The 15,558-nt window shown below is 35.3% G+C and overlaps 1 long non-coding RNA gene and 1 pseudogene across 1 annotated transcript; one reads left to right on the forward strand and one right to left on the reverse strand.

The window, feature by feature from the left end:
* Positions 1-1,299: 1,299 nt before the first annotated feature.
* LOC131061477 (low affinity inorganic phosphate transporter 1-like) lies at positions 1,300-6,897 on the forward strand (annotated as a pseudogene).
* Positions 6,898-9,885: 2,988 nt separating this feature from the next.
* LOC131061457 (uncharacterized) lies at positions 9,886-14,159 on the reverse strand. Its single transcript, XR_009110540.1, has 2 exons — positions 13,760-14,159; positions 9,886-10,446 (listed from the first exon to the last, which is right to left on the reverse strand). It is a non-coding gene; the product is annotated as an uncharacterized LOC131061457 (long non-coding RNA).
* Between the last annotated feature and the right edge of the window lie 1,399 nt (positions 14,160-15,558).

Genomic DNA, 15,558 nt, shown 5'->3' on the forward strand with positions numbered 1-15,558 from the left:
AAATTAAAAAATATTGTATGTTTCAAAAATATAAATAATTGTGGATATTTCAATTTCAAATGGGTGCATTCAATTTTAATTTTGAAGATTTATACCTTGTTTGTGGTGCTTTATTACCCTTCAACTTTTATTAAAACTAAAAAAACAAAAAAACTACAATATTTGACATTGAATTCAAAGTACTTACTACTATATTTCTAATTACATCATCATCTAGGGCATGCATCATAAGTTTTAATGCTATATTCAATTATTGTCTAAGTTGTTAACTTCACATCTTTGTGAGATTTGACACAAGGAATGAATTATCTCTATCATTTGTAAACTCTTGACTAGGAAATCAAGTAAAACTATGTGAAGACAAATAAAAAAATCACGATAGATTGAAAACAAATATTCAAGGATTTATATAGAATAAATCCAAATGTCAAGATCATATTTGCATTTGCGTAAATCATATTCATAGGTACACAATTGACCTCATAGTTGTGAAAATTACTATTAATAAAAACAAAAGATTTACTAATACCAAAACATTTATTCAACCTAATTGAAATTTCATATAAAATGACAAATTATTTATAATTACATAAAACAACGTATCTACATTGATTTATCAACTAAGTATTATTATTATATTCTTATTAACTTTTTATCCGTTTATTTCTCTCTTTAATAAAAGCATTGAATATTTATGATTGATTTGTGTAGTTTTTTTTGGGGGGGGTGAGAATATAAAAAATGAAACAATAATTAAATTAAAAAATAAAATAAAATATATGTTTCAAAATTATAAATAATTTTAAGATATTTCACTTTAAGATGGGTGCATTAGATTTTTCACAATGAATTAATTTAATTACTTAAAAACCAGAATACAACATTTTTTAAATTTTCAAATTTTCAATTAATTAATAAATGGAAGTAAAGAGATAATGAATTAAAGATATTAGTTTTCCACAATCCATATGAAAGGTTCAATTCTGGCTATGAAACTAAGAAAACCAATGAAGAGGACATGTCATTGAAATCAATCATCAAACTATATTCTGATAGAATAAAAAATCTCTATATGAACTCAATGAATAGATCGATTTCTTCAAGCAAATGTTTTGGGAGCCTAGGATTTGCTCTGTAACTTTTGAGGGGTATGTCTATATCATGTGCTGATAGATAGAGGACTCCCACCCAATTGTGGGGAGGGGCAGGTCTTCGTCTTATCTTATTTTATTTGTTTTCTTAGTTGTGATGGCTCTGTTTTTCTATACTTGCAGGTGAGTGGATTTTTGATTTCCAACCATGGCGAAGAAGCAGCTGGACGTGCTGACGGCTCTGGACGCAGCAAATACACAATGGTACCATTTCACGGCCATTGTAATTGCCGGAATGGGCTTCTTTACCGATGCCTACGATCTCTTCTGCATTACGACTGTCACCAAACTGCTGGGACGAATCTACTATCCCCATAACTCGCCGCCCGGTCTTTTGCCCAGGCACGTATTGTCTGCAGTCACGGGGGTGGCCTTGTGCGGAACTCTTCTTCGGGTACATGGGAGACAAACTGGGCCGAAAGAAAGTGTACGGGATGACTCTAATGCTCATGGGGGTGTGCTCCATCGCGCAAGGTCTCTCCTTCAGCAGTAATAAGGAAGGCTTGATGGCCACGCTGTGTTTCTTCAGATTTTGGCTGGGTTTCGACATAGGCGGAGATTATCCATTGTCCGCCACCATCATGTCTGAGTACACCAACAAGAAGACCAGAGGAGCCTTCCTCGCAGCCGTCTTCGCCATGCAGGGATTCGGCATCCTGGCCGGTGGGATAGTAGCTCTCATCGTCTCCACCGCATTTAGAATGTATGAGCGAGGCCTTTTACACACCCAAATAGCTCATCAAGCAGACTATGTATGGAGAATTATCCTGATGTTCGGGGCACTACCGGCGGCGCTTACGTTCTACTGGCGAATGCAGATGCCCGAGACCGCTCGTTACACGGCCCTGGTAGCCAAGAACGCAAGCAAAGCGACGGCGGACATGTCGAGAGTTCTGAAGGTCGACATCGAAGAAAACCAAGGCAGAATGCAGTTGATCTGATTTATGAAAACCAGATTACAATAGCTGGTGTGATACCTGCGGTATTGTAGATTTCAACACAAAAATTGACAACAAGAAGATTGCAAACCAAAAACTGTCTCCATTCTATTCAAAATTGGAGTTTATACAAGTCGAATGTATCCCAAGGGTCACACAAATCCCTTGGAATTGAAACGAAGAGTCACCATAATGTTTATTACAATTAAACTACTAAAACTATCAAAATTATCAAAAAACTAAATATAAAATTTTAGTCCACTTTGAGAAGGCATAACTTTTTCATCATGTTTCCGAGCAGCATATTTGTCCAAAAATGCACCGAAGACCCTCAAAATTGCAATTTACTAAAACATAGAAAATTTTGAAAAAATTAGATTTCAATATTTTCCCAATTTAATCCTGATCATTCCTCCCCCCTTAAGAGGCAATGGGCCCCATTGCACTAATCTACTGCAACAGATGAGGAAATTGTTCTTCAATTTGTTCCTTAGTAAGCCACTTGCCTTGATGAGAATGCTGACCAGCTCGAACCACCCAATACAAAGGGATTTTCTGATTTCTCAAAGTCTTTAAAATGGCTTCAGTAACATGGTCACACTGGACTGGAGCAGTAGTAGAGGGGTTTAACTCTGCAGCTTGAATGTATTCAGTAGCTTGGGAGATATCCAATAAAGGAGGAAAATAGGGTCTCAACAACTCCACATTGAAAACTGGATGCAGTCCCAAAAAGGATGGCAAATTAAGTTCAAAAGCATTCTCACCAACTTGTTTCACAATAGTGTATGGTCCATAACGAAGAGGTCGAAGCTTCCTATTTGGTCCATGCAGACGCTCTTTCTGAAAATGTAACCATACCTTGTCACCAACCTGAAACTGATGGGGAGTTCTATGTTTATCATGTCTTTCCTTATATTTCTGATTACTCTGCTCCAATATCTCATAAACTTGTTGTTGTAGGTGTCTAATGTTATCAATGAATTTTTCTGCTTTATCTACCTCCTTGTCACCATTCAATGGACTACTAGACTGTAGAGATGGTATTGCTACATCCATAGGTGCCAATGGCTGGTACCCAAGAGAAACCTCAAATGGACTGTGCCCTGTAGTACTATGGAGTGCACGGTTGTAGCTGTGTTGCACATAGGGTAAGCTTTCATCCCACGTGCGAGGATGTTTTGAATGATACATCCGTAAAATATGAATAATCATTCGATTCACCACTTCTGTCTGCCCATCTGTTTGAGGATGGAATGCTGTGGACTTTGTCAGTTTCGTGTCCATTTTAGCCCATAGTGTAGACCAAAATTTGCTGATGAACCTGCTATCCCTATCAGAAATAATGGTTTTTGGCAAACCAAAATGAACCCACACATGTTCAAAAAATAGCTTGGCAGTATCTTCTGCAGAAATCATCTTTTTACATGCCACCATGATAGCCATTTTAGAAAACCTATCTACCACAACATATACACAATCATGCCCCCGCCTGGTAGTTGGAAGCCCAAACATAAAATCCATTGAAATAGATTGCCATGGCTTATCAGGAATAGGTAATGGTAAGCATAGACCCAACTTACGGTTTGCTGGTTTTGCAATCGCACAAGCTGCACAAGCTTGTATATGTGAAATGACATCTTGCTTCATTTTTGGCCAATAGAAATACTTTTGAAGGATAGCAGTGGTCTTACCAATACCAAAATGTCCTGCAACACGACTGTAGTGAGCTTCCCATATCATTTTCTTCCGTTCTTCGGTGGGTACACATATGTGACCATTATGGCAAAGAAACCCATCCTGCAAGTGAAAATCAGAGACAGATTTTCCTTCTACCAAATTACTATAGATGTTAGCAAAATCAGGGTCAGTACTATATAGTTGTTCCCAAATGGATGATTGATGACCGCATGAATCCAACACTATTGTCAAACCTGCAATTGGAGGCCTACTCAAACAATCTGCCACCTTGTTACTGCTTCCTTTTTTATGACGAATGTTGAGGTGAAATTGTTGTAAATAGACTGACCACCGTTGATGTCTATCATTCTGTAGCTTTCCTTGTGTTTGCAAGAATTGGAGTGGTTTATGGTCTGTATGTATAACAGTTTCTTTTCCCAGTATATAGTGTTTCCATTGTTTGCAAGCCTGAACAATGGCATACAACTCCTTATCATAGGTGGGATACTTACGTACTGTATCAGAAAAAGTTTCACTGTGATAGGCAACAGGATGCCCATTTTGTGTGAGTACCGCACCAAGAGCATAATCTGATGCATCTGTTTCTATCTCAAATGCTTGGTGTAGATCTGGAAGGACCAATACTGGTGCTGAACATAGTCTTTTCTTTAACTCCTCAAATGCTTGTTGTTGTGCCTCTGTCCATTGAAATTTTGCTTGTGCTCCACCCCTGAGTGATTGATTAAGAGGCCATGATATGTGTGAGAAACCAAACACAAATCTACGATAGAAGTTGGCTAAGCCCAAGAAGCTGCGAAGTTCTGTGAAATTTTTAGGAGATGGCCAATCTTGAATTATTTGAATCTTTGCTGGATCAACATGAACACCCTCAACGTCAATGATATACCCTAAGTATTGAATACTCTGCATACCAAAAGAACACTTCTCAATGTTGGCATAAAGTTTGTGTTTTTGTAGAGTTGAAAGAACTTGTTCAACATGCTGCAAATGCTCAGACCAAATTCTGCTAAAGATGAGTATGTCATCCAAATAAACAACTACAAAGGAATCAATGAATGGTCTAAGCACATCATTCATCAATCTCATAAATGCGGCTGGGGCATTTGTTAGGCCAAAAGGCATGACCAACCATTCAAACAAACCTTCCTTAGATTTAAATGCAATCTTCCACACATCTGCTGGATCAATTGGTACTTGGTGGTATCCAGATTTCAAGTCAACTTTTGTAAAGAATTTAGCCCCCCTAAGTTGGTCCTACAAATCATCAATTCGAGGGATTGGATATCTATTTTTAACAGAGATTTTGTTTAATTCTCTATAATCAATACAAAGCCTCCATGTCCCATCTTTCTTTTTAGCAAGGACAATTGGACTTCCACAAGGTGAAGCACTTGGACTAATGTGTCCTTTCTGAATCAACTCCTGAATTTGTCTCTTAATCTCATTATTTTCCAAAACTGACCTCCTATATATTGGCTCATGTGGTAGCGGTGTGCCTGGAATTAAATCAATAGAGTGCTTGACTTGACAGTGTGTTGGTACTCCCACTGGTGGTGTAAACACATTGTGATATTCTTTCAAAATTTTATCTATTTGATTTTGTTGATTCTCTGTTACCTTAGCATGTGTATTAAGAACAACTGACTTTGTTTGTTCAGGGCGAATCATGAGTACAATAAAAGCTCCAGTTTGAGCAATCAAGCGTTTACATTGTTTAGCACTAATTAAAGATGCAGTTTTTGTTGGACATACCTCTGGTATTTGGTACCTCTTCTCACCAAGCTTGATTGTAACACTACGTGGCCTTGACTCATATACCCCATGCCTCTGATACATGTATGGCTGCCCCAGCAAGACATCACATACATCCAATGGTGCTACATCACATATCACTTTATCCTTGAAAGGCTTGATTGAATATGGCAAATGACATTGTTGATTGATTTGAATATCTTGTCCCTCATTCACCCATCCCATAGAGTATGGTTGTGGGTGTCTTGTCACTTTCAAATTTAATCTTTTGACTGTCTCCCTAGAGATCAAATTCTTTTGACTCCCACTGTCAACAATAAAATGTAGAGGCTTTCCATCAACCCACATCTGTGAATGAAAAAGTCTCTCTTCATCTTCGCGGGGAAATACTTTAGCAGTTCCAACTACGGCATATGGGTTTGCTTCTATGATGGAATCATTCTCCTCTTTCTTAGAATTATCTATTGGTGGCGATTCAGGTTCAGCTTCCTCCCCTCGTATTTCTGTCATCAAATTTTTAATACTTCGACAATCCTTTGTATTATGGGTTGGGGACCTATGCAGCTCACACCACATTACAATACCTGGTGTGATAATTTTTTCAATTTAATCCTGATCAGCAGTCGAACGAGCCGGAATTCAGATTGCTTTCGGTTCAGTTCTTGAGGCGCCACGGTCAACACCTCATGGGCACCACGTCCACCTGGTTCCTCCTTGACATTGCCTTCTACAGCCAAAATCTGTTTCAAAAGGAAATGTTTGCAGCCGTGGGTTGGATCCATAAATCCAGCAAAATGGGAGCCATACATGAGGTACAGATGATTGCATAGGCGCAGGTGAGAATTGCAATGGTATCAATAATTCCTGGGTACTGGTGCACGGTATTCCTGATCGACCGCATAGGCCGCTTCGTCATTCAGCTCGTCGGGTTCTTCTTTATGTCCTTCTTCATGTTCGTGCTCACTATCAAGTTCGATTACTTCAAAGATAACGGGACTGGATTCATTGTTCTCTATGCATTCACCTTTTTCTTTGCAAATTTCGGGCCCAACAGCACCACATTCATTGTCCCGGCTGAGCTCTTCCCGGCCAGATTCCGGTCGACTTGCCATGGCATATCGGCTGCGATGGGAAAGTTGGGGGCCATCGTTGGCGCTTTTGGGGCTGGTTATCTTGCTGATCCTAAACAGGGGCATCTCAAGACTGCTCTGACGATACTCGCCTTTACCAATGCTCTGGGTTTTGTATTCACGTTTCTCGTGCCCGAAACAAATGGCAGATCCCTGGAAGAAATCTCTGGAGAAAATGATGATGTTGAAGACAAGGACCGTAGAATTTCACACACCGAAGTACTGTAGCCAAATTCTCTATTTCACCAGAGCCACTAGTATATATTTTTATCGATCTCCAGTAGGATAATAAGTGGCTGTATATGCATGTTTTATGGGCACTAGGGTCTTTATTTTGTATTTATTTATAGTTGAATATTGAGAAAATTCTTATTAAGGCTTGAATAATAGTTCAATATTAGACCAAATAGGAGGCGAGATTGAGAGTTCGAGAGATTTGAAGGGAAAGAAGATCCACTTTGTTTTTTTGAGGAATTTCACTCAACAAAGGAGATAACCAAAGAGGTATAGCCCACTTAATTTTAGATTTATTCTTTCTTTTATTATTAGCATGAATGAATCTTGAATTCTAAAAGAGGTATTGGGATGGATGATAGTGAGTCTTATAGATCAACCATGGATGATGAGATAGCTGCATTTAAAAATAATGAAACTTCTAAGAGGGAAAGCAAACTATTGGTTATAAATGGGTTTTAAAAAAATGGTTTAGATGATAGTGTTGAGAAGTACAATGTGAGATTGGTTGTGAAAGGATATTCCTAGATTGAGAAAAAACAATTGGTAATATTTTTCCTTAATTGCTAATTTATATCTATGAGATTCTTATTGTATATTGTGACAACTTTTTATTTAGAGATAGAGTAGATAGACACAAAAATAAATTTCTTGCATGGTGACTTGGAGGAAGAAATTTATGTCATAGAAAAAAAAAGCTATCTTATGAAAGGCAAGGTGTCAATAGTTTGTAGATGAATTTTTTGTATGGTCTCAAATAATCCCCAAGGATGTGATGCCAAAATTTTGATTCTTTTGTGTTAAGATTAGGATTTGTGGGATTCAAATCATATCACTATATTTGCTACAAATATGATAGTGATGTTTCCTTGTTATCACATTGTGTGTAAATGATTTGTTATTTTTGTAACACTAAAAAGTGAGTGGGGACATGAATCCCCAACTTTGTACATAGTTTGATATGAAGGACTTAGGGATTACTAAGTTCATCATAGCTATGAAGATTATAAGAAATTGAACAAACATGTATATCTTTGGTTGGGCTAGAGTAAGTATTTAAAGTATGCGTTGCATACTTTTATGGTGACATATATCAAATGAGTGAGTGTTACGATTTCAATGGTGACTAAGTTATCAATCATTAGTGTCTATCTACACTTATTGAGATGAAGAATGTCTCATGTTCCTTATACTACTACATATGATAATATAATGTATTCTATTATTTACACTAGACTAAATATTACTCAAGTGTGCTGAGAGTCTTGAACCTTTTCATTGTTAGTGCTAGAGAAGATCATCAAGTTGTAGTGAAGAGGGTCTTTAAATATTTATGTGTTATCTACTCTTTATTATATCAAGGAGATGGTGCCTAAGGGCACTTATACCATTTAGTGGATATTCATGATCATACATGTATCCTAATTGGAAGAAGATGTTGATAGCATGAGATCTATTAGTAGCTATTTATATAATAAATTTGGTGGTGCTATTAGTTGGATGAGTAAGCAATAGGGTACAATTGTTTTGTCCATAAGAAAGACAAAGTATATGGTAGTATGCCTATCAAGAGGCCATTTAATTTCAAAGATTACGTTTAGATGTTGGGCTAAGTCATGGATTAGTTCAAAGTGAATGTGATAATTAAAGTGTTATTGATGTAACTTGGGAAAGAATCAAACTTTTTATGTACAAATGAAACACATTAATGTACAATATGGTAGAGGATAAGAGGGTGGTTCTAGAAGATATTGATACCGAAGAAAGTTGTAAATGCATTGATGAACCCTATAAACATAGAGAAGTTTAGGTGATGTGGTGAGTCTATGGGCCTTTTAGCTCCTAGCAAATAGTTGACAATGTTGGTATTCCCTTCTACTCTTGCAAGATTATGATAGGTGCAAATATATTGAGATATATTTGTCATACACCTTGTAACTCTAATGTTCGATTTGTTTATCATTTATTAATTATTTGTGAGCCCTCATAGAAAAGAGTGTCCCATTTTGACAACCATTTTTCCATGTGTAACTGTATGTATTGGTATGATATTTTGTAGGAGAATCTCTTATCATCCAAGATGTGCAAGAGCATCTATGATAATATAAGAATGCATAAGAGATTTTATGATATGCATAAGAAAATATAAGGTGAAAGTTACATTGTTGACTTGACTTAGTGACCAACTACTTATAATGCATGTTATGATGTGCCATAGAACATCTTTGAATGAAAATAACAAAGTCAAAATGGAGTAATGATAACATGTGATAAGTATAAGAAATATGTTATTTATAATTCGTGGACTCATCTTGGTATTTGAGCCTGAACTTTAATTTACAATTTTGATGCCATATTTTGCATAGTTTTAGCTCATGGTTTCATGTATTACTTCTCTTATTAATTTGGTGCTTGAAATGGTAGTTTCATAGTGTATCATAAGAGCATCATTATGCTACTAAAATCACTCTATATATATGGTGGTGTGGTCCGTTGAGAAGATTTGAGTCTGCATTTGTATTATAACCTTATTGCGTTGCTGGAAAGACAATTGATTTGAATTTAAAGGTTTTTTGTTAAAACAAAACAAAAAATCCTAAAATCTGCATTATGATGCATAATTTGTGTTATTCATTTGTCATAAATTAATTAGTTTAATCATACTTTCTAAACATCTTCTTTTAGAAATTAGTGTGAAAAATATTTTCACTATCTTAATTTTCTTTTTTATATTAATTCATTTTTAATATTTATCAAATATGAGATTATTTATAAATATAAAGCCATCAATAAATTAATAATAAAATATAATTATATGCATATATATATTTCAATCTGTAAATTACTATTGTGCTTTCAGAGCTTACAAATTACTGTCTAATTGTGGGAAATAATAATTGAGGGATGATAATTGCAATTTTCTAAATTGACATCCCAAATGTATGATTAGAAATTGTAAATTATTCTTTATAGAAAAAAAAATAATCAAAGCCACAATTTTAACTTAACTATTTTGAAATTTTCACAACACATTTCTACCAATAGAAATTACAAACAGGATTAGAATGTTTATCCAATTTAGTTGAAAAATTCTCCAGTTGGAAACCCTGCTCTTGATGAAATCTTGGGTGCAAATACATACAGCCACCCAAAGGCTTGATCTATATATGGTGGGGTCCCAAGAAAAGGCTAGATGCCATGAGTGGCCAAAAGCTTACAAAATTTTCCAGCTTTTGCTCCCTTTAGCAATGGAAGTAATGTACAGATGCCTGCTGCTACAAGCTATTATTTTACAGCACAGGGCTGTACTTTTTGTTTCTTGTCCTTTTTCCTTTTGGGTGTCTGTCACTGCTTCATATATGCCAGATCTGCAAAGCCCATTTGACCCTGTTCCTTCTCCTTGAAAAGTGCATCTTTGAAGAGCAGAAAAGCCAATTTTTCCACTTGGAAATAGATAAATGTTCCACTCACATGGCTAATAGATGATCCAAAACTGAACCCAACTATGCATTGCCACGCAATTCCATACGCTTCATCAAATTACTGTGGTCACAAATCAAACAAGATAATACAATCCATTAAAGCCCCACAATTGAAGAAATCTTCATTCCTGATTCACTTCAAGCAGAAAAGCCTTGAAAAATCTGTAATCAAATCTAAAAACCAGTAAGATACTAAAACATAAACTAAATCAGTTAGTAGTTTTTCCCTTCAACTTTATTCTGATAGGTAGGAAACGGCTATTCAATTTTTAGGATATACAAATATATAAGTAAGAAACGGCTATCTAGTTTTTAGAATGCACAAATATATAAATTACAGTGTATGAAAGTAACTTATAAAATCTGTAATCAAATCTAAAAACCAGTAAGATACTAAAACATAAACTAAATCAGTTAGTAGTTTTTCCCTTCAACTTTATTCTGATAGGTAGGAAACGGCTATTCAATTTTTAGGATATACAAATATATAAGTAAGAAACGGCTATCTAGTTTTTAGAATGCACAAATATATAAATTACAGTGTATGAAAGTAACTTATAAAATCTGTAATCAAATCTAAAAACCATTAAGATACTAAAACATAAACTAAATCAGTTAGTAGTTTTTCCCTTCAATTCTATTCTGATAGGTAGGAAACGGCTATCCAGTTTTTAGGATGTACAAATATATAAGTAGGAAACGACTATCAAGTTCTTAGGATGCACAGATATATAAATTACAGTGTATGAAAGTAACTTATACAATGATGCATCTTAAGACTGAATACTTATTTCTATACTTATAAGCTAACAAATAAAAAAAAAGAATTGAAAACATAAGCTACATCAATTCTCTTTTCAACCCTGTGGTGATAAACAAAAACATGTCAACTGTCAAAAATATAATTTTACAGTCTTCTGTACTGTGTTTGGATTAAAATGAGGGAATTTGATTTCTGTTACTGAATAGATTCTATGCCCTCAGAATCTGATTCGAGTCAGTTAATATTGCAATATATATGTTAGCTTATATTGATAGAAAGGGGAACAGAGCAGAACAGAACAGAACAGGACTCAATCAACTTAAAAAACACAATGGGAGAACAGATTTATGAAGCTTCTGGTTCAAATTGCTGAAGTTGTGTCAAATGGGTAGCAAGCTATGCCTGTTCGAGAGCCACCAATCTGAAATTTGAGTGCGTTATTGTTGAAAAAGCAAAGAGGTTCATTGTGAAATATATTTTCAATGAAGTGCAAGCAGAGATTTCAAAAGAATTCAGATCCTTTATAAACAGTAAGAAAAGATAGACATTAAGCACTAAAAAATGTAAAATTTTAAGAGAAATGACAACACACAATAAATCAGGAAATTACATATCCTTTAAATCAGGACATTACATATCCTTTGACATACACTGAACTGTAACTTTCAAAGCTCAGCTTGCCAAAACCATTTGTGAGATAAATTTTGACTGCTCCAAACAATATCACAACTATCACCCAAAAAATTACAGCCCAATTACAGGCCTGTTGGAAGTGGAAACATTCTGAGAGGGGGGGTGAATCAAAGTGTGACAAATTTTAACAAGATATACTTTTATGAACCTGATAAATTTAATTCACAGTATGCACAGATGACTGAGACTTAACACCTTGATGAAATACATTAATGAAGCATGAAATATACCATAGAACCAACTAAAACACTTGATTCAGACTTGTTAAAAAAATGGTATTAAATCTTTTACACAAACTTGAAACATCTAAATGAGTACTTCAAATATTGCATTACATAAACCCAACAAAAACAGGGTATGAAATAAAGAGAACTAAAAATATGACGTATCAGAGCATAAACTAGTAAAACAGAATGAAACAAGACAATGCACATAACACCATAGTTTTCATGAGTGGAAAACCCTCTTGGGGTAGAAAAACCACTCGGAAGATCCCTTATATTAATTCAAAAAGAGCACCAACTCAGTTCACAAGTTTTAGAAACCACAAGGCCTCAAGGAGCACCAACCCCTCTTCTTATCAATAAATATTTCAACTCGAGCTACAGCCACTGGTGATTTTATGCATGCATTTAAATCTTGCAGTCACAAAACCATCAGGGATTGGAGCGAAAATATTTTACCAGTCTGTACATATGAAAAAAATTTTGCAACAATATTCTTCAACGATAAAATCAACACTATCCAATCTCTGAACAATATAGTTTCAAATCAATAAAGCCTCATATACTCTGTAACAAAAAACAGAGTATTGATTCTCAAGAAACCCCTCGACTATCTCTGGTAAACTACAACACTTCTTTTTACAAATGCTATCACTTTATTCACACTCTTCTCGCTGTATTTCTCTGTTTTTCTTCACTTCAACTGTTCTGAAAACAAACTGTTTTATACCCAAACAAAACACCACATTTTCTTTTCGAATAACCCTCGTATAGGGTTACAAATAACTTACAGGATTTGTAAACTGAAAAATCAAATAACTGTTTTTAACTGTGCAACAGAAAGAGAGAAAACTGAAGATGTTTGATTTCCCAGTCATGAAAAACAAAAATAAAGCATGAAGATTTCCTTATTTTCATTTTGCATAACTGAAAAAGACTTTATTCGAACAAAAAATCTGAATCTTTTAAATCATGTGATCAAGAAACATACCTGTTAAACGCAAACTAATCAAACAAACTAACCAGTCAACCGTTAAGCTCTCGGTTAAAACCATTTTTTGCTTCATTCTCTGTAACTGAACAAACTGATTCGAGCTCTGTAGCTCCAGCGGCGCTGCGACTCTCATGGCGTTAGGGTTTGACGGACTCCAAACAAGTTCAAAAAACCAAATGAAACACAAAAACATCTTCCAAAAAAAACTTTTAACTTGTCCGACACAAGGAGTATCCTGAGGAATATGCCCTTTAGTCCGTAGACATATTAAATCAAAGATGTCATTAAATTAATGCAAAATCAGAGCTATTCACTTATCCGTGTCACCAGCATGGCTCGAAAGTAAGATGTTTTAAACACATAACACGTCAGCCAAGTCAATATGTCCGTGTCACTAAACTGGCCCATGAGAAGGATATAACCACATGCTTATTAAAAATATGTAACTTAACCAACACAACATCCTCTTTTTTTACTTTCTTGTCATCGAGGACAAAAGTACCAAAGAGCAACAAGGCCCACTTTGAAGAAGTCCATTTAATAATCTTTCGAAACACATCTGTTACAGTTAAAAGTAAGAGGAAAAGATAAAATGGAAAATTTGAAGCTTAAAGCCTGGAATTTGCAGAAACTGTTAAGGAACAAAATCAATTTAGGCCTAAAATCTGGAAGAGAAATTTAGTAGAAAGTTGAAACAAACCCTCTTAATGAAACGAGCAATGGCTTCGTATTCTGTAACTTCGTGCAAATCGAGAGCCTCGCAGGCACAGAACATGGCATAATCTTGCATTTTCTGTGACATATCTGTTTCCACAACAAGTGCTCTGCCTTCCAACATCTTTCCCCAGAAATTCAGAGCTCTGTGTATTGTTTGAATACTCCAGAACAAACGATTCAATTCTAAGAAATTCGTTGCTCCAAATTGCAAACTTTAATAGCGCTACCGTTGCTTAAATACAAAAAATTTAGATCTCTCTAGCGAAAGCTTTAATGATTAAAGGCCGTTAACTTCCCATGTGATTCAAAAGAAATCATTTTTTGCGAGAATTTTGGGAAAAAATAAAATCGTGCTGGAAATTACTGGTCAAACATATTTTTTTGATGCATCCAAGCTGTTATGCAACGTGATTGTGTGTACACTACTTTTTGTGGTTGTTTTTAACCTTAATTTACATTAACACACTCACACTTTTTTCATTGACCGTAGCCTTCAACAGGCTGCTTTTTAAGCAAGAGAATAAAATATGTTAATGGCACGTTGTGAAGCTTCTCGAAGCAATTTTTTTGAAAATGTTTATATAATATTTCAATTTATTAAATTTTTAATTTTTTTAAGGATGAAGGTAGCGTTTTCGAAATAGTTCTAATTCTTTTTATAAAATAACAGGAATGAATTTGTGAAGCTCGAACAACATCAAGGAGTGAAACCCAACCTAATGAATTGAAACTACAAACACAAACAGATAGCACAATGATCATAATAATCACAACCTAATGAATTGAAACTACAAATGCAGGTAGATAGCCTAATGAACATATGTTATCTCGTCATTCATTCTTCATAGCAAGAGTAAGTCACCCTACAAAATTTTATTTGAGTCCTTATCTTTCTAGAAATTCCTTGGTTCAATACTTAATCCGTTTGTAAATTGTCTCTTAATCCGTAACGCCAAGTTTTAATGGTCTGTTTGAACCCCATGAACTCATTGAACCATTTTGAAGGGAGTTCATAATGTTCATTTAGGTACCGCAGGTTCTAAGGTGTCTAAAACGTTTTTCATGCTAAAGTTCACTCAAAGTGTTTTGCAGCATTTCTTTTTCGCGGCCGCGTATGATGTGTTATATCCTCTTTCTCCAGGCTGTGAACTCATTGAACCTTTCAAACAGTTCAGTGGTGTTCAACATGTTCAATGAGGTTCAAAAGACCAGCGACACTTAACAGAGTTAATCTTCTCAAAGAGAATTTTCTTGGCACAGTGTACGCTTTGAACTACCTGAACTCTCGTGAAGTCAGTTCAAATTGTTCATACGTGTTCAAATCAGGTGGGTCCCACGGACTAAAAGACATGATGGTGCATTTATTGCTAAGTATGATGAAGATTGAACCATATCTCGGGTGACGTCAACTGGTTGATTTTTCAAGGCAAGTAATCATTTTTGGGAATTGACAGTTACTCCAAAAACACCGCTATGCATTCAATGCACGCGTGTGATGTCCAATCCCAATGCTCAACACATTTGAGTTGACGATCGGAATTAATGCACTAAATAAGTTCGTATCACTTCTTTTGCTATAAGGTATGAAGTGATTCATTTCTGAAACTTGTTCTTCATTGCTGCAGAGTTTTTGATATAAGGTTTGTTTGCTGGTAGTCGTTCGATTGGTCTCAACCGTGAAGGTGAGTTTTGTTTCCTATCTTCTCCAGTTATTTTTACCTGCTTTTCTCTCTCGTAATAAAATTTGCTGGGGAAAATAAGGGTTGTTGTTTATGAATTATG

This window comes from Cryptomeria japonica, chromosome 8, assembly GCF_030272615.1.
Source record: "Cryptomeria japonica chromosome 8, Sugi_1.0, whole genome shotgun sequence".
Lineage (NCBI taxonomy): Eukaryota > Viridiplantae > Streptophyta > Pinopsida > Cupressales > Cupressaceae > Cryptomeria > Cryptomeria japonica.